Here is a 21,711-nt window from a genome sequence, read left to right on the forward strand (position 1 = left end):
TGGAGCCTCCTAAACCCCCCCTTCTCCTCCCTCGCTCGTTGTGAACAATATCCCACAGTCAACTCCCTGGCGTTTACCTTCACATATTCCCACCACTCCACAATATTGTCAAAAAAAGGCTTCAGTGAGACCCACCCTTCATAGTGTAAAGTGAAGGCTCTACGGAAAGCCTCCTCCTCCAAAACCCCACAATTCAACTTCCAGTAACCCCTTCCAAAAATTGGGGCCGCCACCGAAAAGGCCACCTCAAGTTGGTTGTGGTCTGAGAACCACACTGGTCCCACAACGGCCCTCCGTACAGCAGCCACAGCAGGCACAAAAACAAAATCAATCCGACTACGGGAACCCCGTGTATTCGACCAAGTGGTGCCCTCCCTTGCCGGCTCGACTGCCCTGTACCCATCCTTCAGCATGAAAGCCTGCACCACCTCTTCCAAATACGGCCGACTGAAATCCCCTGTCCCCTCCAAAGAGACGTTGAAATCCCCCCCTAGAACCACCACCTTATTCGTGACACACACCTCCTTAAGTGCAATAAAAAGGGCCTTACGTCCTTTCGGCTCCGCTGGTGCATATACATTGATAAATCTAAAGAAAACCCCCCTCCATAATGCATCCACCACCAGTACCCTCCCCTGCACTACTGAGAAGCTGTCCCGGACCTGGAAATCTTTATTTCCAAACAGGATTCCCACCCCTGAGGAGTGTACCCCCCCTACTCCCCATCTCGACTCACCCTTGAGCCAGCCCTCCGAAAACTCCCTGACATCCCCACCATCCTTTAGATGCACTTCCTGCAGAAAGCAAACATGTAGGGGCGTCTGTAACAGGTATTGGAAAACACTCGCCCTTTTCACAATATTTCTCATACCCCTGACATTTATGGTCACCACTGAAAACAAGGCCATTCAATACTTCACAAATGTGCCCCCCCCCCTTTACCCTCTGTCCCATGGTTGCTCGCTGTTGGCAAGCAACCATCTTCCAGTTGATCATTGTTGGCAACATATTCCTGCAGTAACGGGCTTTGAGAAACGTCCTGGGGCGGCTCCCTCCGCGGAGTCCCCCCGGTTTTCTCCATTCCTGCACCACCCGATGAAATCTCCACAGAAGCCTGTTGGCTCCTACCCTCCGACTCGGATCCTGGGGGTTCCCGGCTCTCCCCCATCGCACGGCCGTCTGCCAGCTTCTTCTTCCTCCTTCTCGACCTGTGCACCTGTGGTCCAGCCTCGGTTGCTTCTGCCGAAGACTCAGCCTGCTCACCCCTGGATGAACTGCTCCTCTTCCTGACCCCCTGGATTGTCTCTTTCCTGGTGTCCTCCTCCTCCGAGCTGATCACACAGTCTGCCCAGGACCCCACCAGTGGCAGAGAGTCTCCCAGGCTCACAACCACTTGTGTGTCCATCCGCTCCTCCGTTTCGTTTGCGCCGATGTGGTCAGTCGCAGACTCGTCCCGTGCAGCAGCCCTTCCCTCCTCTCCAGAGAGCGACTGTAGTGCCTCCTCCAACGGGGTGAGGACAGAGACCTCCCCCTGCACTGCTACCTCTGCGTAGCTACGGGTTGTAGTTGCGCAGTCGCGGACAATGTGCCCCTCTCCTCCGCATCCATGGCACGTCTTTGGGGCCCCACACGTGGCCACGCTGTGTCCCCTTCCACCACAGTTCCGGCATCGCCCTTCGGTGCAGTCCGTCGCCATGTGCCCAAAGCTGCGGCATTGCCTGCAGAAACTGGGCTGGCCGGAGTAAAAGAGGAAACCCCTGTCCTCACCAATGCTGAAGTAGGCTGGAGGATGCCGCAGCCCACCGCCTCCGCCGGGGTTGTCCTCGAGGAGAACTTTGAATTGTCTCCGCCCTGACCAGATGCCGAAACTGTCCCTCAGGTATCTCACCGCCGACTCCACCTTCCCATACCTCGACAACCAGGATATGACCGTCTCGTCCCCCACGTATGGGTTGTACATGTGGACCGTCACAATCTTCAAGTTCCTCTTGCAAAGAGCCTCCACCCGAAACTTTGAAAAGGGCTCTTCTTCCGCCTTTTCCCTCGCTGTCTCCATCACTCTCTCATACACTGCTTGGCTGTGTAGAGTGAGGTCAAAACCACCTCCTGCTGCATTCCACTGCAGGCAGTATACGTGGGCGGGGTCAATCTTCAGTGCTCCCACCACGACCGTACGCACGAACCATTCCCTCTTCCCATGTTTCTCATCTTCTTTAACCTTCCAAGTGAATCGCACCGAGTTCCTAAGTCCTGCAGACATGATAGCCTGTGTGAGGACGGGACTCCAGCAACTTTATCCACCAAGCTCCATACACCGCACAGCTTTAGCAACAACCACTACACTTGATCTTAGCCAAAAGGCCGAGAAGCGATAACACCAAACTGTTTGTTTGCAGACCCAACGTACCAGCACATATCTCAATTGTCGCGGTGCGGTTCTTTCAACTGGGCGTAGCAGTCGCTTGCTACTTAACAACCCACTCCCCACGCTGCCCCCGTCCTCAAAAAAGCTAAAATCATTGATTTGTTTACAAGCAAAAGTGTAAACTCCTGCTGAAATCTGGTTGATTTCACTGTTGTTTCAGACACTAGAGACTCCAGTGATGATTAATCACTGTAAAGTCCTGCTGAAAATCTTGTTGATTTCACAATGGATTCAGACAGAGATTTGAGACTTGCTGCAAGGCTCCACTAGTGACTCCAGTGATGATTCCTGCTGAAAATCTTGTTGATTTCACAATGAATTCAGACAGTGATTTGCTGATTTGAGACGTGCTCCACCGGAGACTCCAGTAAAGTGACCATTAATCCCTGTAAAATCCTGCTGAAATCTGGTTGATTTCACTTTGGATTCAGACAGTGATTTGAGACTTGCTGCACTAGTGACTCCAGTGATAAGTAAACACAACTTTGTTTGTGCTCCATTGTCAGGAGCCTCTGTCCAACTACTTTTCTTTTCACACAAGTACATGAGGCTCAGCCAATTGGCAGAGCCTGCCAAAAATATGGTCAACTCATTGTTGTTCCTCTCCACGGAAGTCTTTAGTAAAAGGCGAAAGACTTATGCGTATTGAAGAGAAACCAAAGTCAGTTGCGGAATCAGGTGGCAGGCAGCCTTATATCCCAGTCGCAACAGTGATCCCTCTTGTGGTTGGGACTGGTTGAGCTGCGGTTGTCCAATGCCAAACCCATTCCCCAGCACCAGCCATCAAAAACTCATTGATTTGTTTACAAGCAAAAGTGTAAAGTCCTGCTGAAATGTGCTTGATTTCACTTTGGATTCAGACAGTGATTTGCTGATTTGAGACGTGCTCCACTGGAGACTCCAGCGCAGTGATGATTAATGCTGAAATGTGCTTGATCTCACTTTGGATTCAGACAGTGATTTGCTGATTGTAGACTCCCTCCACCGGAGACTCCAGTGCAGTGGTGATTAATCCGTGTAAAATCCTGCTGAAATGTGGTTGATTTCACTAGGGATTCAGACAGTGATGATTAAACGGGACACCTGGTTTTTCTTTGACTTCAATATCAGGGGAGAGCGCGAACGCAGTCCCCCACTACCACAAATTATGCAGTCGAGATTCCCACATTTGGGGAATTCGCAGTGGTCAGCACAGTCGCAGTGCAATGACTGAGCCTCGCCCTGGGTGAACCACCTTCTTGATCATGGTATCTCCCCTGCCAGGTAAGTATGAGTTGGTGGTGACAGAGGCAGGGACGGTATTCCCAGTCACAGCATTTGTGGTGACGGTTCGCAGATGGCACCGTCCTCACAGATCGGTGAAGTTAAAATCAGGGATTTGAGACTTGCAAAACAAAGGCACTATTGATGAGTAAGCATAAGTCACTTGCCAAAAGCCTCAGTCTTAAAAACTATGTGGAGGTGAGACTTGTTTTACTCAAAGCAGAAATCATTTCCAACACCACACCACTGATTCAGGTTACCATTTCTTTTATTTTCCACAATTTAAAGGGTGCACCGTTCCCGGAGGTGCTGCAATACCGGGTCGATGCTTGGAGTGAACGGAGCAAGCCCCTTTTTCATCTCCCAGAGCTAAAAATCGGCTTAATATGTAGTCCTCGTATAGAGGACATATCAGATATTAAACTGATAAGAACAGATACTACACTTGATCTTAGCCAAAAGGCCGAGAAGCGATAACACCAAACTGTTTGTTTGCAGACCCAACGTACCAGCACATATCTCAATTGTCGCGGTGCGGTTCTTTCAACTGGGCGTAGCAGTCGCTTGCTACTTAACAACCCACTCCCCACGCTGCCCCCGTCCTCAAAAAAGCTAAAATCATTGATTTGTTTACAAGCAAAAGTGTAAACTCCTGCTGAAATCTGGTTGATTTCACTGTTGTTTCAGACACTAGAGACTCCAGTGATGATTAATCACTGTAAAGTCCTGCTGAAAATCTTGTTGATTTCACAATGGATTCAGACAGAGATTTGAGACTTGCTGCAAGGCTCCACTAGTGACTCCAGTGATGATTCATCTCTGCAAAGTCCTGCTGAAAATCTTGTTGATTTCACAATGGATTCAGACAGAGATTTGAGACTTGCTGCAAGGCTCCACTAGTGACTCCAGTGATGATTCCTGCTGAAAATCTTGTTGATTTCACAATGAATTCAGACAGTGATTTGCTGATTTGAGACGTGCTCCACCGGAGACTCCAGTAAAGTGACCATTAATCCCTGTAAAATCCTGCTGAAATCTGGTTGATTTCACTTTGGATTCAGACAGTGATTTGAGACTTGCTGCACTAGTGACTCCAGTGATAAGTAAACACAACTTTGTTTGTGCTCCATTGTCAGGAGCCTCTGTCCAACTACTTTTCTTTTCACACAAGTACATGAGGCTCAGCCAATTGGCAGAGCCTGCCAAAAATATGGTCAACTCATTGTTGTTCCTCTCCACGGAAGTCTTTAGTAAAAGGCGAAAGACTTATGCGTATTGAAGAGAAACCAAAGTCAGTTGCGGAATCAGGTGGCAGGCAGCCTTATATCCCAGTCGCAACAGTGATCCCTCTTGTGGTTGGGACTGGTTGAGCTGCGGTTGTCCAATGCCAAACCCATTCCCCAGCACCAGCCATCAAAAACTCATTGATTTGTTTACAAGCAAAAGTGTAAAGTCCTGCTGAAATGTGCTTGATTTCACTTTGGATTCAGACAGTGATTTGCTGATTTGAGACGTGCTCCACTGGAGACTCCAGCGCAGTGATGATTAATGCTGAAATGTGCTTGATCTCACTTTGGATTCAGACAGTGATTTGCTGATTGTAGACTCCCTCCACCGGAGACTCCAGTGCAGTGGTGATTAATCCGTGTAAAATCCTGCTGAAATGTGGTTGATTTCACTAGGGATTCAGACAGTGATGATTAAACGGGACACCTGGCTTTTCTTTGACTTCAATATCAGGGGAGAGCGCGAACGCAGTCCCCCACTACCACAAATTATGCAGTCGAGATTCCCACATTTGGGGAATTCGCAGTGGTCAGCACAGTCGCAGTGCAATGACTGAGCCTCGCCCTGGGTGAACCACCTTCTTGATCATGGTATCTCCCCTGCCAGGTAAGTATGAGTTGGTGGTGACAGAGGCAGGGACGGTATTCCCAGTCACAGCATTTGTGGTGACGGTTCGCAGATGGCACCGTCCTCACAGATCGGTGAAGTTAAAATCAGGGATTTGAGACTTGCAAAACAAAGGCACTATTGATGAGTAAGCATAAGTCACTTGCCAAAAGCCTCAGTCTTAAAAACTATGTGGAGGTGAGACTTGTTTTACTCAAAGCAGAAATCATTTCCAACACCACACCACTGATTCAGGTTACCATTTCTTTTATTTTCCACAATTTAAAGGGTGCACCGTTCCCGGAGGTGCTGCAATACCGGGTCGATGCTTGGAGTGAACGGAGCAAGCCCCTTTTTCATCTCCCAGAGCTAAAAATCGGCTTAATATGTAGTCCTCGTATAGAGGACATATCAGATATTAAACTGATAAGAACAGATACTACACTTGATCTTAGCCAAAAGGCCGAGAAGCGATAACACCAAACTGTTTGTTTGCAGACCCAACGTACCAGCACATATCTCAATTGTCGCGGTGCGGTTCTTTCAACTGGGCGTAGCAGTCGCTTGCTACTTAACAACCCACTCCCCACGCTGCCCCCGTCCTCAAAAAAGCTAAAATCATTGATTTGTTTACAAGCAAAAGTGTAAACTCCTGCTGAAATCTGGTTGATTTCACTGTTGTTTCAGACACTAGAGACTCCAGTGATGATTAATCACTGTAAAGTCCTGCTGAAAATCTTGTTGATTTCACAATGGATTCAGACAGAGATTTGAGACTTGCTGCAAGGCTCCACTAGTGACTCCAGTGATGATTCATCTCTGCAAAGTCCTGCTGAAAATCTTGTTGATTTCACAATGGATTCAGACAGAGATTTGAGACTTGCTGCAAGGCTCCACTAGTGACTCCAGTGATGATTCCTGCTGAAAATCTTGTTGATTTCACAATGAATTCAGACAGTGATTTGCTGATTTGAGACGTGCTCCACCGGAGACTCCAGTAAAGTGACCATTAATCCCTGTAAAATCCTGCTGAAATCTGGTTGATTTCACTGTTGTTTCAGACACTAGAGACTCCAGTGATGATTAATCACTGTAAAGTCCTGCTGAAAATCTTGTTGATTTCACAATGGATTCAGACAGGGATTTTAGACTTGCTGCAAGGCTCCACTAGTGACTCCAGTGATGATTAATCACTGTAAAGTCCTGCTGAAAATCTTGTTGATTTCACAATGGATTCAGACAGAGATTTGAGACTTGCTGCAAGGCTCCACTAGTGACTCCAGTGATGATTCCTGCTGAAAATCTTGTTGATTTCACAATGAATTCAGACAGTGATTTGCTGATTTGAGACGTGCTCCACCGGAGACTCCAGTAAAGTGACCATTAATCCCTGTAAAATCCTGCTGAAATCTGGTTGATTTCACTTTGGATTCAGACAGTGATTTGAGACTTGCTGCACTAGTGACTCCAGTGATAAGTAAACACAACTTTGTTTGTGCTCCATTGTCAGGAGCCTCTGTCCAACTACTTTTCTTTTCACACAAGTACATGAGGCTCAGCCAATTGGCAGAGCCTGCCAAAAATATGGTCAACTCATTGTTGTTCCTCTCCACGGAAGTCTTTAGTAAAAGGCGAAAGACTTATGCGTATTGAAGAGAAACCAAAGTCAGTTGCGGAATCAGGTGGCAGGCAGCCTTATATCCCAGTCGCAACAGTGATCCCTCTTGTGGTTGGGACTGGTTGAGCTGCGGTTGTCCAATGCCAAACCCATTCCCCAGCACCAGCCATCAAAAACTCATTGATTTGTTTACAAGCAAAAGTGTAAAGTCCTGCTGATATGTGCTTGATTTCACTTTGGATTCAGACAGTGATTTGCTGATTTGAGACGTGCTCCACTGGAGACTCCAGCGCAGTGATGATTAATGCTGAAATGTGCTTGATCTCACTTTGGATTCAGACAGTGATTTGCTGATTGTAGACTCCCTCCACCGGAGACTCCAGTGCAGTGGTGATTAATCCGTGTAAAATCCTGCTGAAATGTGGTTGATTTCACTAGGGATTCAGACAGTGATGATTAAACGGGACACCTGGCTTTTCTTTGACTTCAATATCAGGGGAGAGCGCGAACGCAGTCCCCCACTACCACAAATTATGCAGTCGAGATTCCCACATTTGGGGAATTCGCAGTGGTCAGCACAGTCGCAGTGCAATGACTGAGCCTCGCCCTGGGTGAACCACCTTCTTGATCATGGTATCTCCCCTGCCAGGTAAGTATGAGTTGGTGGTGACAGAGGCAGGGACGGTATTCCCAGTCACAGCATTTGTGGTGACGGTTCGCAGATGGCACCGTCCTCACAGATCGGTGAAGTTAAAATCAGTGATTTGAGACTTGCAAAACAAAGGCACTATTGATGAGTAAGCATAAGTCACTTGCCAAAAGCCTCAGTCTTAAAAACTATGTGGAGGTGAGACTTGTTTTACTCAAAGCAGAAATCATTTCCAACACCACACCACTGATTCAGGTTACCATTTCTTTTATTTTCCACAATCTAAAGGGTGCACCGTTCCCGGAGGTGCTGCAATACCGGGTCGATGCTTGGAGTGAACGGAGCAAGCCCCTTTTTCATCTCCCAGAGCTAAAAATCGGCTTAATATGTAGTCCTCGTATAGAGGACATATCAGATATTAAACTGATAAGAACAGATACTACACTTGATCTTAGCCAAAAGGCCGAGAAGCGATAACACCAAACTGTTTGTTTGCAGACCCAACGTACCAGCACATATCTCAATTGTCGCGGTGCGGTTCTTTCAACTGGGCGTAGCAGTCGCTTGCTACTTAACAACCCACTCCCCACGCTGCCCCCGTCCTCAAAAAAGCTAAAATCATTGATTTGTTTACAAGCAAAAGTGTAAACTCCTGCTGAAATCTGGTTGATTTCACTGTTGTTTCAGACACTAGAGACTCCAGTGATGATTAATCACTGTAAAGTCCTGCTGAAAATCTTGTTGATTTCACAATGGATTCAGACAGAGATTTGAGACTTGCTGCAAGGCTCCACTAGTGACTCCAGTGATGATTCATCTCTGCAAAGTCCTGCTGAAAATCTTGTTGATTTCACAATGGATTCAGACAGAGATTTGAGACTTGCTGCAAGGCTCCACTAGTGACTCCAGTGATGATTCCTGCTGAAAATCTTGTTGATTTCACAATGAATTCAGACAGTGATTTGCTGATTTGAGACGTGCTCCACCGGAGACTCCAGTAAAGTGACCATTAATCCCTGTAAAATCCTGCTGAAATCTGGTTGATTTCACTTTGGATTCAGACAGTGATTTGAGACTTGCTGCACTAGTGACTCCAGTGATAAGTAAACACAACTTTGTTTGTGCTCCATTGTCAGGAGCCTCTGTCCAACTACTTTTCTTTTCACACAAGTACATGAGGCTCAGCCAATTGGCAGAGCCTGCCAAAAATATGGTCAACTCATTGTTGTTCCTCTCCACGGAAGTCTTTAGTAAAAGGCGAAAGACTTATGCGTATTGAAGAGAAACCAAAGTCAGTTGCGGAATCAGGTGGCAGGCAGCCTTATATCCCAGTCGCAACAGTGATCCCTCTTGTGGTTGGGACTGGTTGAGCTGCGGTTGTCCAATGCCAAACCCATTCCCCAGCACCAGCCATCAAAAACTCATTGATTTGTTTACAAGCAAAAGTGTAAAGTCCTGCTGAAATGTGCTTGATTTCACTTTGGATTCAGACAGTGATTTGCTGATTTGAGACGTGCTCCACTGGAGACTCCAGCGCAGTGATGATTAATGCTGAAATGTGCTTGATCTCACTTTGGATTCAGACAGTGATTTGCTGATTGTAGACTCCCTCCACCGGAGACTCCAGTGCAGTGGTGATTAATCCGTGTAAAATCCTGCTGAAATGTGGTTGATTTCACTAGGGATTCAGACAGTGATGATTAAACGGGACACCTGGCTTTTCTTTGACTTCAATATCAGGGGAGAGCGCGAACGCAGTCCCCCACTACCACAAATTATGCAGTCGAGATTCCCACATTTGGGGAATTCGCAGTGGTCAGCACAGTCGCAGTGCAATGACTGAGCCTCGCCCTGGGTGAACCACCTTCTTGATCATGGTATCTCCCCTGCCAGGTAAGTATGAGTTGGTGGTGACAGAGGCAGGGACGGTATTCCCAGTCACAGCATTTGTGGTGACGGTTCGCAGATGGCACCGTCCTCACAGATCGGTGAAGTTAAAATCAGGGATTTGAGACTTGCAAAACAAAGGCACTATTGATGAGTAAGCATAAGTCACTTGCCAAAAGCCTCAGTCTTAAAAACTATGTGGAGGTGAGACTTGTTTTACTCAAAGCAGAAATAATTTCCAACACCACACCACTGATTCAGGTTACCATTTCTTTTATTTTCCACAATTTAAAGGGTGCACCGTTCCCGGAGGTGCTGCAATACCGGGTCGATGCTTGGAGTGAACGGAGCAAGCCCCTTTTTCATCTCCCAGAGCTAAAAATCGGCTTAATATGTAGTCCTCGTATAGAGGACATATCAGATATTAAACTGATAAGAACAGATACTACACTTGATCTTAGCCAAAAGGCCGAGAAGCGATAACACCAAACTGTTTGTTTGCAGACCCAACGTACCAGCACATATCTCAATTGTCGCGGTGCGGTTCTTTCAACTGGGCGTAGCAGTCGCTTGCTACTTAACAACCCACTCCCCACGCTGCCCCCGTCCTCAAAAAAGCTAAAATCATTGATTTGTTTACAAGCAAAAGTGTAAACTCCTGCTGAAATCTGGTTGATTTCACTGTTGTTTCAGACACTAGAGACTCCAGTGATGATTAATCACTGTAAAGTCCTGCTGAAAATCTTGTTGATTTCACAATGGATTCAGACAGAGATTTGAGACTTGCTGCAAGGCTCCACTAGTGACTCCAGTGATGATTCATCTCTGCAAAGTCCTGCTGAAAATCTTGTTGATTTCACAATGGATTCAGACAGAGATTTGAGACTTGCTGCAAGGCTCCACTGGTGACTCCAGTGATGATTCCTGCTGAAAATCTTGTTGATTTCACAATGAATTCAGACAGTGATTTGCTGATTTGAGACGTGCTCCACCGGAGACTCCAGTAAAGTGACCATTAATCCCTGTAAAATCCTGCTGAAATCTGGTTGATTTCACTTTGGATTCAGACAGTGATTTGAGACTTGCTGCACTAGTGACTCCAGTGATAAGTAAACACAACTTTGTTTGTGCTCCATTGTCAGGAGCCTCTGTCCAACTACTTTTCTTTTCACACAAGTACATGAGGCTCAGCCAATTGGCAGAGCCTGCCAAAAATATGGTCAACTCATTGTTGTTCCTCTCCACGGAAGTCTTTAGTAAAAGGCGAAAGACTTATGCGTATTGAAGAGAAACCAAAGTCAGTTGCGGAATCAGGTGGCAGGCAGCCTTATATCCCAGTCGCAACAGTGATCCCTCTTGTGGTTGGGACTGGTTGAGCTGCGGTTGTCCAATGCCAAACCCATTCCCCAGCACCAGCCATCAAAAACTCATTGATTTGTTTACAAGCAAAAGTGTAAAGTCCTGCTGAAATGTGCTTGATTTCACTTTGGATTCAGACAGTGATTTGCTGATTTGAGACGTGCTCCACTGGAGACTCCAGCGCAGTGATGATTAATGCTGAAATCTGGTTGATTTCACTTTGGATTCAGACAGTGATTTGAGACTTGCTGCACTAGTGACTCCAGTGATAAGTAAACACAACTTTGTTTGTGCTCCATTGTCAGGAGCCTCTGTCCAACTACTTTTCTTTTCACACAAGTACATGAGGCTCAGCCAATTGGCAGAGCCTGCCAAAAATATGGTCAACTCATTGTTGTTCCTCTCCACGGAAGTCTTTAGTAAAAGGCGAAAGACTTATGCGTATTGAAGAGAAACCAAAGTCAGTTGCGGAATCAGGTGGCAGGCAGCCTTATATCCCAGTCGCAACAGTGATCCCTCTTGTGGTTGGGACTGGTTGAGCTGCGGTTGTCCAATGCCAAACCCATTCCCCAGCACCAGCCATCAAAAACTCATTGATTTGTTTACAAGCAAAAGTGTAAAGTCCTGCTGAAATGTGCTTGATTTCACTTTGGATTCAGACAGTGATTTGCTGATTTGAGACGTGCTCCACTGGAGACTCCAGCGCAGTGATGATTAATGCTGAAATGTGCTTGATCTCACTTTGGATTCAGACAGTGATTTGCTGATTGTAGACTCCCTCCACCGGAGACTCCAGTGCAGTGGTGATTAATCCGTGTAAAATCCTGCTGAAATGTGGTTGATTTCACTAGGGATTCAGACAGTGATGATTAAACGGGACACCTGGCTTTTCTTTGACTTCAATATCAGGGGAGAGCGCGAACGCAGTCCCCCACTACCACAAATTATGCAGTCGAGATTCCCACATTTGGGGAATTCGCAGTGGTCAGCACAGTCGCAGTGCAATGACTGAGCCTCGCCCTGGGTGAACCACCTTCTTGATCATGGTATCTCCCCTGCCAGGTAAGTATGAGTTGGTGGTGACAGAGGCAGGGACGGTATTCCCAGTCACAGCATTTGTGGTGACGGTTCGCAGATGGCACCGTCCTCACAGATCGGTGAAGTTAAAATCAGGGATTTGAGACTTGCAAAACAAAGGCACTATTGATGAGTAAGCATAAGTCACTTGCCAAAAGCCTCAGTCTTAAAAACTATGTGGAGGTGAGACTTGTTTTACTCAAAGCAGAAATAATTTCCAACACCACACCACTGATTCAGGTTACCATTTCTTTTATTTTCCACAATTTAAAGGGTGCACCGTTCCCGGAGGTGCTGCAATACCGGGTCGATGCTTGGAGTGAACGGAGCAAGCCCCTTTTTCATCTCCCAGAGCTAAAAATCGGCTTAATATGTAGTCCTCGTATAGAGGACATATCAGATATTAAACTGATAAGAACAGATACTACACTTGATCTTAGCCAAAAGGCCGAGAAGCGATAACACCAAACTGTTTGTTTGCAGACCCAACGTACCAGCACATATCTCAATTGTCGCGGTGCGGTTCTTTCAACTGGGCGTAGCAGTCGCTTGCTACTTAACAACCCACTCCCCACGCTGCCCCCGTCCTCAAAAAAGCTAAAATCATTGATTTGTTTACAAGCAAAAGTGTAAACTCCTGCTGAAATCTGGTTGATTTCACTGTTGTTTCAGACACTAGAGACTCCAGTGATGATTAATCACTGTAAAGTCCTGCTGAAAATCTTGTTGATTTCACAATGGATTCAGACAGAGATTTGAGACTTGCTGCAAGGCTCCACTAGTGACTCCAGTGATGATTCATCTCTGCAAAGTCCTGCTGAAAATCTTGTTGATTTCACAATGGATTCAGACAGAGATTTGAGACTTGCTGCAAGGCTCCACTGGTGACTCCAGTGATGATTCCTGCTGAAAATCTTGTTGATTTCACAATGAATTCAGACAGTGATTTGCTGATTTGAGACGTGCTCCACCGGAGACTCCAGTAAAGTGACCATTAATCCCTGTAAAATCCTGCTGAAATCTGGTTGATTTCACTTTGGATTCAGACAGTGATTTGAGACTTGCTGCACTAGTGACTCCAGTGATAAGTAAACACAACTTTGTTTGTGCTCCATTGTCAGGAGCCTCTGTCCAACTACTTTTCTTTTCACACAAGTACATGAGGCTCAGCCAATTGGCAGAGCCTGCCAAAAATATGGTCAACTCATTGTTGTTCCTCTCCACGGAAGTCTTTAGTAAAAGGCGAAAGACTTATGCGTATTGAAGAGAAACCAAAGTCAGTTGCGGAATCAGGTGGCAGGCAGCCTTATATCCCAGTCGCAACAGTGATCCCTCTTGTGGTTGGGACTGGTTGAGCTGCGGTTGTCCAATGCCAAACCCATTCCCCAGCACCAGCCATCAAAAACTCATTGATTTGTTTACAAGCAAAAGTGTAAAGTCCTGCTGAAATGTGCTTGATTTCACTTTGGATTCAGACAGTGATTTGCTGATTTGAGACGTGCTCCACTGGAGACTCCAGCGCAGTGATGATTAATGCTGAAATCTGGTTGATTTCACTTTGGATTCAGACAGTGATTTGAGACTTGCTGCACTAGTGACTCCAGTGATAAGTAAACACAACTTTGTTTGTGCTCCATTGTCAGGAGCCTCTGTCCAACTACTTTTCTTTTCACACAAGTACATGAGGCTCAGCCAATTGGCAGAGCCTGCCAAAAATATGGTCAACTCATTGTTGTTCCTCTCCACGGAAGTCTTTAGTAAAAGGCGAAAGACTTATGCGTATTGAAGAGAAACCAAAGTCAGTTGCGGAATCAGGTGGCAGGCAGCCTTATATCCCAGTCGCAACAGTGATCCCTCTTGTGGTTGGGACTGGTTGAGCTGCGGTTGTCCAATGCCAAACCCATTCCCCAGCACCAGCCATCAAAAACTCATTGATTTGTTTACAAGCAAAAGTGTAAAGTCCTGCTGAAATGTGCTTGATTTCACTTTGGATTCAGACAGTGATTTGCTGATTTGAGACGTGCTCCACTGGAGACTCCAGCGCAGTGATGATTAATGCTGAAATGTGCTTGATCTCACTTTGGATTCAGACAGTGATTTGCTGATTGTAGACTCCCTCCACCGGAGACTCCAGTGCAGTGGTGATTAATCCGTGTAAAATCCTGCTGAAATGTGGTTGATTTCACTAGGGATTCAGACAGTGATGATTAAACGGGACACCTGGCTTTTCTTTGACTTCAATATCAGGGGAGAGCGCGAACGCAGTCCCCCACTACCACAAATTATGCAGTCGAGATTCCCACATTTGGGGAATTCGCAGTGGTCAGCACAGTCGCAGTGCAATGACTGAGCCTCGCCCTGGGTGAACCACCTTCTTGATCATGGTATCTCCCCTGCCAGGTAAGTATGAGTTGGTGGTGACAGAGGCAGGGACGGTATTCCCAGTCACAGCATTTGTGGTGACGGTTCGCAGATGGCACCGTCCTCACAGATCGGTGAAGTTAAAATCAGGGATTTGAGACTTGCAAAACAAAGGCACTATTGATGAGTAAGCATAAGTCACTTGCCAAAAGCCTCAGTCTTAAAAACTATGTGGAGGTGAGACTTGTTTTACTCAAAGCAGAAATAATTTCCAACACCACACCACTGATTCAGGTTACCATTTCTTTTATTTTCCACAATTTAAAGGGTGCACCGTTCCCGGAGGTGCTGCAATACCGGGTCGATGCTTGGAGTGAACGGAGCAAGCCCCTTTTTCATCTCCCAGAGCTAAAAATCGGCTTAATATGTAGTCCTCGTATAGAGGACATATCAGATATTAAACTGATAAGAACAGATACTACACTTGATCTTAGCCAAAAGGCCGAGAAGCGATAACACCAAACTGTTTGTTTGCAGACCCAACGTACCAGCACATATCTCAATTGTCGCGGTGCGGTTCTTTCAACTGGGCGTAGCAGTCGCTTGCTACTTAACAACCCACTCCCCACGCTGCCCCCGTCCTCAAAAAAGCTAAAATCATTGATTTGTTTACAAGCAAAAGTGTAAACTCCTGCTGAAATCTGGTTGATTTCACTGTTGTTTCAGACACTAGAGACTCCAGTGATGATTAATCACTGTAAAGTCCTGCTGAAAATCTTGTTGATTTCACAATGGATTCAGACAGAGATTTGAGACTTGCTGCAAGGCTCCACTAGTGACTCCAGTGATGATTCATCTCTGCAAAGTCCTGCTGAAAATCTTGTTGATTTCACAATGGATTCAGACAGAGATTTGAGACTTGCTGCAAGGCTCCACTGGTGACTCCAGTGATGATTCCTGCTGAAAATCTTGTTGATTTCACAATGAATTCAGACAGTGATTTGCTGATTTGAGACGTGCTCCACCGGAGACTCCAGTAAAGTGACCATTAATCCCTGTAAAATCCTGCTGAAATCTGGTTGATTTCACTTTGGATTCAGACAGTGATTTGAGACTTGCTGCACTAGTGACTCCAGTGATAAGTAAACACAACTTTGTTTGTGCTCCATTGTCAGGAGCCTCTGTCCAACTACTTTTCTTTTCACACAAGTACATGAGGCTCAGCCAATTGGCAGAGCCTGCCAAAAATATGGTCAACTCATTGTTGTTCCTCTCCACGGAAGTCTTTAGTAAAAGGCGAAAGACTTATGCGTATTGAAGAGAAACCAAAGTCAGTTGCGGAATCAGGTGGCAGGCAGCCTTATATCCCAGTCGCAACAGTGATCCCTCTTGTGGTTGGGACTGGTTGAGCTGCGGTTGTCCAATGCCAAACCCATTCCCCAGCACCAGCCATCAAAAACTCATTGATTTGTTTACAAGCAAAAGTGTAAAGTCCTGCTGAAATGTGCTTGATTTCACTTTGGATTCAGACAGTGATTTGCTGATTTGAGACGTGCTCCACTGGAGACTCCAGCGCAGTGATGATTAATGCTGAAATGTGCTTGATCTCACTTTGGATTCAGACAGTGATTTGCTGATTGTAGACTCCCTCCACCGGAGACTCCAGTGCAGTGGTGATTAATCCGTGTAAAATCCTGCTGAAATGTGGTTGATTTCACTAGGGATTCAGACAGTGATGATTAAACGGGACACCTGGCTTTTCTTTGACTTCAATATCAGGGGAGAGCGCGAACGCAGTCCCCCACTACCACAAATTATGCAGTCGAGATTCCCACATTTGGGGAATTCGCAGTGGTCAGCACAGTCGCAGTGCAATGACTGAGCCTCGCCCTGGGTGAACCACCTTCTTGATCATGGTATCTCCCCTGCCAGGTAAGTATGAGTTGGTGGTGACAGAGGCAGGGACGGTATTCCCAGTCACAGCATTTGTGGTGACGGTTCGCAGATGGCACCGTCCTCACAGATCGGTGAAGTTAAAATCAGGGATTTGAGACTTGCAAAACAAAGGCACTATTGATGAGTAAGCATAAGTCACTTGCCAAAAGCCTCAGTCTTAAAAACTATGTGGAGGTGAGACTTGTTTTACTCAAAGCAGAAATAATTTCCAACACCACACCACTGATTCAGGTTACCATTTCTTTTATTTTCCACAATTTAAAGGGTGCACCGTTCCCGGAGGTGCTGCAATACCGGGTCGATGCTTGGAGTGAACGGAGCAAGCCCCTTTTTCATCTCCCAGAGCTAAAAATCGGCTTAATATGTAGTCCTCGTATAGAGGACATATCAGATATTAAACTGATAAGAACAGATACTACACTTGATCTTAGCCAAAAGGCCGAGAAGCGATAACACCAAACTGTTTGTTTGCAGACCCAACGTACCAGCACATATCTCAATTGTCGCGGTGCGGTTCTTTCAACTGGGCGTAGCAGTCGCTTGCTACTTAACAACCCACTCCCCACGCTGCCCCCGTCCTCAAAAAAGCTAAAATCATTGATTTGTTTACAAGCAAAAGTGTAAACTCCTGCTGAAATCTGGTTGATTTCACTGTTGTTTCAGACACTAGAGACTCCAGTGATGATTAATCACTGTAAAGTCCTGCTGAAAATCTTGTTGATTTCACAATGGATTCAGACAGAGATTTGAGACTTGCTGCAAGGCTCCACTAGTGACTCCAGTGATGATTCATCTCTGCAAAGTCCTGCTGAAAATCTTGTTGATTTCACAATGGATTCAGACAGAGATTTGAGACTTGCTGCAAGGCTCCACTGGTGACTCCAGTGATGATTCCTGCTGAAAATCTTGTTGATTTCACAATGAATTCAGACAGTGATTTGCTGATTTGAGACGTGCTCCACCGGAGACTCCAGTAAAGTGACCATTAATCCCTGTAAAATCCTGCTGAAATCTGGTTGATTTCACTTTGGATTCAGACAGTGATTTGAGACTTGCTGCACTAGTGACTCCAGTGATAAGTAAACACAACTTTGTTTGTGCTCCATTGTCAGGAGCCTCTGTCCAACTACTTTTCTTTTCACACAAGTACATGAGGCTCAGCCAATTGGCAGAGCCTGCCAAAAATATGGTCAACTCATTGTTGTTCCTCTCCACGGAAGTCTTTAGTAAAAGGCGAAAGACTTATGCGTATTGAAGAGAAACCAAAGTCAGTTGCGGAATCAGGTGGCAGGCAGCCTTATATCCCAGTCGCAACAGTGATCCCTCTTGTGGTTGGGACTGGTTGAGCTGCGGTTGTCCAATGCCAAACCCATTCCCCAGCACCAGCCATCAAAAACTCATTGATTTGTTTACAAGCAAAAGTGTAAAGTCCTGCTGAAATGTGCTTGATTTCACTTTGGATTCAGACAGTGATTTGCTGATTTGAGACGTGCTCCACTGGAGACTCCAGCGCAGTGATGATTAATGCTGAAATGTGCTTGATCTCACTTTGGATTCAGACAGTGATTTGCTGATTGTAGACTCCCTCCACCGGAGACTCCAGTGCAGTGGTGATTAATCCGTGTAAAATCCTGCTGAAATGTGGTTGATTTCACTAGGGATTCAGACAGTGATGATTAAACGGGACACCTGGTTTTTCTTTGACTTCAATATCAGGGGAGAGCGCGAACGCAGTCCCCCACTACCACAAATTATGCAGTCGAGATTCCCACATTTGGGGAATTCGCAGTGGTCAGCACAGTCGCAGTGCAATGACTGAGCCTCGCCCTGGGTGAACCACCTTCTTGATCATGGTATCTCCCCTGCCAGGTAAGTATGAGTTGGTGGTGACAGAGGCAGGGACGGTATTCCCAGTCACAGCATTTGTGGTGACGGTTCGCAGATGGCACCGTCCTCACAGATCGGTGAAGTTAAAATCAGTGATTTGAGACTTGCAAAACAAAGGCACTATTGATGAGTAAGCATAAGTCACTTGCCAAAAGCCTCAGTCTTAAAAACTATGTGGAGGTGAGACTTGTTTTACTCAAAGCAGAAATCATTTCCAACACCACACCACTGATTCAGGTTACCATTTCTTTTATTTTCCACAATCTAAAGGGTGCACCGTTCCCGGAGGTGCTGCAATACCGGGTCGATGCTTGGAGTGAACGGAGCAAGCCCCTTTTTCATCTCCCAGAGCTAAAAATCGGCTTAATATGTAGTCCTCGTATAGAGGACATATCAGATATTAAACTGATAAGAACAGATACTACACTTGATCTTAGCCAAAAGGCCGAGAAGCGATAACACCAAACTGTTTGTTTGCAGACCCAACGTACCAGCACATATCTCAATTGTCGCGGTGCGGTTCTTTCAACTGGGCGTAGCAGTCGCTTGCTACTTAACAACCCACTCCCCACGCTGCCCCCGTCCTCAAAAAAGCTAAAATCATTGATTTGTTTACAAGCAAAAGTGTAAACTCCTGCTGAAATCTGGTTGATTTCACTGTTGTTTCAGACACTAGAGACTCCAGTGATGATTAATCACTGTAAAGTCCTGCTGAAAATCTTGTTGATTTCACAATGGATTCAGACAGAGATTTGAGACTTGCTGCAAGGCTCCACTAGTGACTCCAGTGATGATTCATCTCTGCAAAGTCCTGCTGAAAATCTTGTTGATTTCACAATGGATTCAGACAGAGATTTGAGACTTGCTGCAAGGCTCCACTAGTGACTCCAGTGATGATTCCTGCTGAAAATCTTGTTGATTTCACAATGAATTCAGACAGTGATTTGCTGATTTGAGACGTGCTCCACCGGAGACTCCAGTAAAGTGACCATTAATCCCTGTAAAATCCTGCTGAAATCTGGTTGATTTCACTTTGGATTCAGACAGTGATTTGAGACTTGCTGCACTAGTGACTCCAGTGATAAGTAAACACAACTTTGTTTGTGCTCCATTGTCAGGAGCCTCTGTCCAACTACTTTTCTTTTCACACAAGTACATGAGGCTCAGCCAATTGGCAGAGCCTGCCAAAAATATGGTCAACTCATTGTTGTTCCTCTCCACGGAAGTCTTTAGTAAAAGGCGAAAGACTTATGCGTATTGAAGAGAAACCAAAGTCAGTTGCGGAATCAGGTGGCAGGCAGCCTTATATCCCAGTCGCAACAGTGATCCCTCTTGTGGTTGGGACTGGTTGAGCTGCGGTTGTCCAATGCCAAACCCATTCCCCAGCACCAGCCATCAAAAACTCATTGATTTGTTTACAAGCAAAAGTGTAAAGTCCTGCTGAAATGTGCTTGATTTCACTTTGGATTCAGACAGTGATTTGCTGATTTGAGACGTGCTCCACTGGAGACTCCAGCGCAGTGATGATTAATGCTGAAATGTGCTTGATCTCACTTTGGATTCAGACAGTGATTTGCTGATTGTAGACTCCCTCCACCGGAGACTCCAGTGCAGTGGTGATTAATCCGTGTAAAATCCTGCTGAAATGTGGTTGATTTCACTAGGGATTCAGACAGTGATGATTAAACGGGACACCTGGCTTTTCTTTGACTTCAATATCAGGGGAGAGCGCGAACGCAGTCCCCCACTACCACAAATTATGCAGTCGAGATTCCCACATTTGGGGAATTCGCAGTGGTCAGCACAGTCGCAGTGCAATGACTGAGCCTCGCCCTGGGTGAACCACCTTCTTGATCATGGTATCTCCCCTGCCAGGTAAGTATGAGTTGGTGGTGACAGAGGCAGGGACGGTATTCCCAGTCACAGCATTTGTGGTGACGGTTCGCAGATGGCACCGTCCTCACAGATCGGTGAAGTTAAAATCAGGGATTTGAGACTTGCAAAACAAAGGCACTATTGATGAGTAAGCATAAGTCACTTGCCAAAAGCCTCAGTCTTAAAAACTATGTGGAGGTGAGACTTGTTTTACTCAAAGCAGAAATAATTTCCAACACCACACCACTGATTCAGGTTACCATTTCTTTTATTTTCCACAATTTAAAGGGTGCACCGTTCCCGGAGGTGCTGCAATACCGGGTCGATGCTTGGAGTGAACGGAGCAAGCCCCTTTTTCATCTCCCAGAGCTAAAAATCGGCTTAATATGTAGTCCTCGTATAGAGGACATATCAGATATTAAACTGATAAGAACAGATACTACACTTGATCTTAGCCAAAAGGCCGAGAAGCGATAACACCAAACTGTTTGTTTGCAGACCCAACGTACCAGCACATATCTCAATTGTCGCGGTGCGGTTCTTTCAACTGGGCGTAGCAGTCGCTTGCTACTTAACAACCCACTCCCCACGCTGCCCCCGTCCTCAAAAAAGCTAAAATCATTGATTTGTTTACAAGCAAAAGTGTAAACTCCTGCTGAAATCTGGTTGATTTCACTGTTGTTTCAGACACTAGAGACTCCAGTGATGATTAATCACTGTAAAGTCCTGCTGAAAATCTTGTTGATTTCACAATGGATTCAGACAGAGATTTGAGACTTGCTGCAAGGCTCCACTAGTGACTCCAGTGATGATTCATCTCTGCAAAGTCCTGCTGAAAATCTTGTTGATTTCACAATGGATTCAGACAGAGATTTGAGACTTGCTGCAAGGCTCCACTAGTGACTCCAGTGATGATTCCTGCTGAAAATCTTGTTGATTTCACAATGAATTCAGACAGTGATTTGCTGATTTGAGACGTGCTCCACCGGAGACTCCAGTAAAGTGACCATTAATCCCTGTAAAATCCTGCTGAAATCTGGTTGATTTCACTTTGGATTCAGACAGTGATTTGAGACTTGCTGCACTAGTGACTCCAGTGATAAGTAAACACAACTTTGTTTGTGCTCCATTGTCAGGAGCCTCTGTCCAACTACTTTTCTTTTCACACAAGTACATGAGGCTCAGCCAATTGGCAGAGCCTGCCAAAAATATGGTCAACTCATTGTTGTTCCTCTCCACGGAAGTCTTTAGTAAAAGGCGAAAGACTTATGCGTATTGAAGAGAAACCAAAGTCAGTTGCGGAATCAGGTGGCAGGCAGCCTTATATCCCAGTCGCAACAGTGATCCCTCTTGTGGTTGGGACTGGTTGAGCTGCGGTTGTCCAATGCCAAACCCATTCCCCAGCACCAGCCATCAAAAACTCATTGATTTGTTTACAAGCAAAAGTGTAAAGTCCTGCTG

The 21,711-nt window shown here is 45.9% G+C and overlaps 30 non-coding genes across 30 annotated transcripts; all 30 read right to left on the bottom strand.

Moving 5' to 3' along the window:
- Positions 1–2,975: 2,975 nt before the first annotated feature.
- On the bottom strand, positions 2,976–3,090 carry LOC144386627 (U5 spliceosomal RNA). The gene has a single exon (XR_013452340.1). It is a non-coding gene; the product is annotated as a U5 spliceosomal RNA (small nuclear RNA).
- A 442-nt stretch (positions 3,091–3,532) lies between these two features.
- LOC144386624 (U1 spliceosomal RNA) lies at positions 3,533–3,696 on the bottom strand. Its single transcript, XR_013452337.1, has one exon. It is a non-coding gene; the product is annotated as a U1 spliceosomal RNA (small nuclear RNA).
- A 276-nt stretch (positions 3,697–3,972) lies between these two features.
- Positions 3,973–4,163, bottom strand: LOC144386489 (U2 spliceosomal RNA). The gene has a single exon (XR_013452205.1). It is a non-coding gene; the product is annotated as a U2 spliceosomal RNA (small nuclear RNA).
- Positions 4,164–4,868: 705 nt separating this feature from the next.
- LOC144386628 (U5 spliceosomal RNA) lies at positions 4,869–4,983 on the bottom strand. The gene has a single exon (XR_013452341.1). It is a non-coding gene; the product is annotated as a U5 spliceosomal RNA (small nuclear RNA).
- A 442-nt stretch (positions 4,984–5,425) lies between these two features.
- LOC144386725 (U1 spliceosomal RNA) lies at positions 5,426–5,589 on the bottom strand. Its single transcript, XR_013452438.1, has one exon. It is a non-coding gene; the product is annotated as a U1 spliceosomal RNA (small nuclear RNA).
- A 276-nt stretch (positions 5,590–5,865) lies between these two features.
- Positions 5,866–6,056, bottom strand: LOC144386490 (U2 spliceosomal RNA). Its single transcript, XR_013452206.1, has one exon. It is a non-coding gene; the product is annotated as a U2 spliceosomal RNA (small nuclear RNA).
- A 1,079-nt stretch (positions 6,057–7,135) lies between these two features.
- Positions 7,136–7,250, bottom strand: LOC144386629 (U5 spliceosomal RNA). The gene has a single exon (XR_013452342.1). It is a non-coding gene; the product is annotated as a U5 spliceosomal RNA (small nuclear RNA).
- Positions 7,251–7,692: 442 nt separating this feature from the next.
- Positions 7,693–7,856, bottom strand: LOC144386736 (U1 spliceosomal RNA). Its single transcript, XR_013452449.1, has one exon. It is a non-coding gene; the product is annotated as a U1 spliceosomal RNA (small nuclear RNA).
- Positions 7,857–8,132: 276 nt separating this feature from the next.
- LOC144386491 (U2 spliceosomal RNA) lies at positions 8,133–8,323 on the bottom strand. The gene has a single exon (XR_013452207.1). It is a non-coding gene; the product is annotated as a U2 spliceosomal RNA (small nuclear RNA).
- A 705-nt stretch (positions 8,324–9,028) lies between these two features.
- Positions 9,029–9,143, bottom strand: LOC144386631 (U5 spliceosomal RNA). The gene has a single exon (XR_013452344.1). It is a non-coding gene; the product is annotated as a U5 spliceosomal RNA (small nuclear RNA).
- Positions 9,144–9,585: 442 nt separating this feature from the next.
- On the bottom strand, positions 9,586–9,749 carry LOC144386420 (U1 spliceosomal RNA). Its single transcript, XR_013452136.1, has one exon. It is a non-coding gene; the product is annotated as a U1 spliceosomal RNA (small nuclear RNA).
- A 276-nt stretch (positions 9,750–10,025) lies between these two features.
- LOC144386493 (U2 spliceosomal RNA) lies at positions 10,026–10,216 on the bottom strand. The gene has a single exon (XR_013452209.1). It is a non-coding gene; the product is annotated as a U2 spliceosomal RNA (small nuclear RNA).
- Positions 10,217–10,921: 705 nt separating this feature from the next.
- On the bottom strand, positions 10,922–11,036 carry LOC144386632 (U5 spliceosomal RNA). The gene has a single exon (XR_013452345.1). It is a non-coding gene; the product is annotated as a U5 spliceosomal RNA (small nuclear RNA).
- Positions 11,037–11,443: 407 nt separating this feature from the next.
- On the bottom strand, positions 11,444–11,558 carry LOC144386633 (U5 spliceosomal RNA). Its single transcript, XR_013452346.1, has one exon. It is a non-coding gene; the product is annotated as a U5 spliceosomal RNA (small nuclear RNA).
- Positions 11,559–12,000: 442 nt separating this feature from the next.
- On the bottom strand, positions 12,001–12,164 carry LOC144386427 (U1 spliceosomal RNA). Its single transcript, XR_013452143.1, has one exon. It is a non-coding gene; the product is annotated as a U1 spliceosomal RNA (small nuclear RNA).
- Positions 12,165–12,440: 276 nt separating this feature from the next.
- LOC144386494 (U2 spliceosomal RNA) lies at positions 12,441–12,631 on the bottom strand. The gene has a single exon (XR_013452210.1). It is a non-coding gene; the product is annotated as a U2 spliceosomal RNA (small nuclear RNA).
- Positions 12,632–13,336: 705 nt separating this feature from the next.
- On the bottom strand, positions 13,337–13,451 carry LOC144386634 (U5 spliceosomal RNA). The gene has a single exon (XR_013452347.1). It is a non-coding gene; the product is annotated as a U5 spliceosomal RNA (small nuclear RNA).
- A 407-nt stretch (positions 13,452–13,858) lies between these two features.
- On the bottom strand, positions 13,859–13,973 carry LOC144386635 (U5 spliceosomal RNA). Its single transcript, XR_013452348.1, has one exon. It is a non-coding gene; the product is annotated as a U5 spliceosomal RNA (small nuclear RNA).
- Positions 13,974–14,415: 442 nt separating this feature from the next.
- Positions 14,416–14,579, bottom strand: LOC144386438 (U1 spliceosomal RNA). The gene has a single exon (XR_013452154.1). It is a non-coding gene; the product is annotated as a U1 spliceosomal RNA (small nuclear RNA).
- Positions 14,580–14,855: 276 nt separating this feature from the next.
- On the bottom strand, positions 14,856–15,046 carry LOC144386495 (U2 spliceosomal RNA). Its single transcript, XR_013452211.1, has one exon. It is a non-coding gene; the product is annotated as a U2 spliceosomal RNA (small nuclear RNA).
- Positions 15,047–15,751: 705 nt separating this feature from the next.
- Positions 15,752–15,866, bottom strand: LOC144386636 (U5 spliceosomal RNA). Its single transcript, XR_013452349.1, has one exon. It is a non-coding gene; the product is annotated as a U5 spliceosomal RNA (small nuclear RNA).
- Positions 15,867–16,308: 442 nt separating this feature from the next.
- On the bottom strand, positions 16,309–16,472 carry LOC144386449 (U1 spliceosomal RNA). Its single transcript, XR_013452165.1, has one exon. It is a non-coding gene; the product is annotated as a U1 spliceosomal RNA (small nuclear RNA).
- A 276-nt stretch (positions 16,473–16,748) lies between these two features.
- LOC144386496 (U2 spliceosomal RNA) lies at positions 16,749–16,939 on the bottom strand. The gene has a single exon (XR_013452212.1). It is a non-coding gene; the product is annotated as a U2 spliceosomal RNA (small nuclear RNA).
- Positions 16,940–17,644: 705 nt separating this feature from the next.
- On the bottom strand, positions 17,645–17,759 carry LOC144386637 (U5 spliceosomal RNA). The gene has a single exon (XR_013452350.1). It is a non-coding gene; the product is annotated as a U5 spliceosomal RNA (small nuclear RNA).
- A 442-nt stretch (positions 17,760–18,201) lies between these two features.
- On the bottom strand, positions 18,202–18,365 carry LOC144386459 (U1 spliceosomal RNA). Its single transcript, XR_013452175.1, has one exon. It is a non-coding gene; the product is annotated as a U1 spliceosomal RNA (small nuclear RNA).
- A 276-nt stretch (positions 18,366–18,641) lies between these two features.
- Positions 18,642–18,832, bottom strand: LOC144386497 (U2 spliceosomal RNA). Its single transcript, XR_013452213.1, has one exon. It is a non-coding gene; the product is annotated as a U2 spliceosomal RNA (small nuclear RNA).
- Positions 18,833–19,537: 705 nt separating this feature from the next.
- LOC144386638 (U5 spliceosomal RNA) lies at positions 19,538–19,652 on the bottom strand. The gene has a single exon (XR_013452351.1). It is a non-coding gene; the product is annotated as a U5 spliceosomal RNA (small nuclear RNA).
- A 442-nt stretch (positions 19,653–20,094) lies between these two features.
- Positions 20,095–20,258, bottom strand: LOC144386470 (U1 spliceosomal RNA). Its single transcript, XR_013452186.1, has one exon. It is a non-coding gene; the product is annotated as a U1 spliceosomal RNA (small nuclear RNA).
- Positions 20,259–20,534: 276 nt separating this feature from the next.
- LOC144386498 (U2 spliceosomal RNA) lies at positions 20,535–20,725 on the bottom strand. The gene has a single exon (XR_013452214.1). It is a non-coding gene; the product is annotated as a U2 spliceosomal RNA (small nuclear RNA).
- A 705-nt stretch (positions 20,726–21,430) lies between these two features.
- LOC144386639 (U5 spliceosomal RNA) lies at positions 21,431–21,545 on the bottom strand. Its single transcript, XR_013452352.1, has one exon. It is a non-coding gene; the product is annotated as a U5 spliceosomal RNA (small nuclear RNA).
- Positions 21,546–21,711: the final 166 nt, after the last annotated feature.

Source organism: Gasterosteus aculeatus, chromosome 13 (genome assembly GCF_964276395.1).
Source record: "Gasterosteus aculeatus chromosome 13, fGasAcu3.hap1.1, whole genome shotgun sequence".
In the NCBI taxonomy this organism is placed as follows: domain Eukaryota; kingdom Metazoa; phylum Chordata; class Actinopteri; order Perciformes; family Gasterosteidae; genus Gasterosteus; species Gasterosteus aculeatus.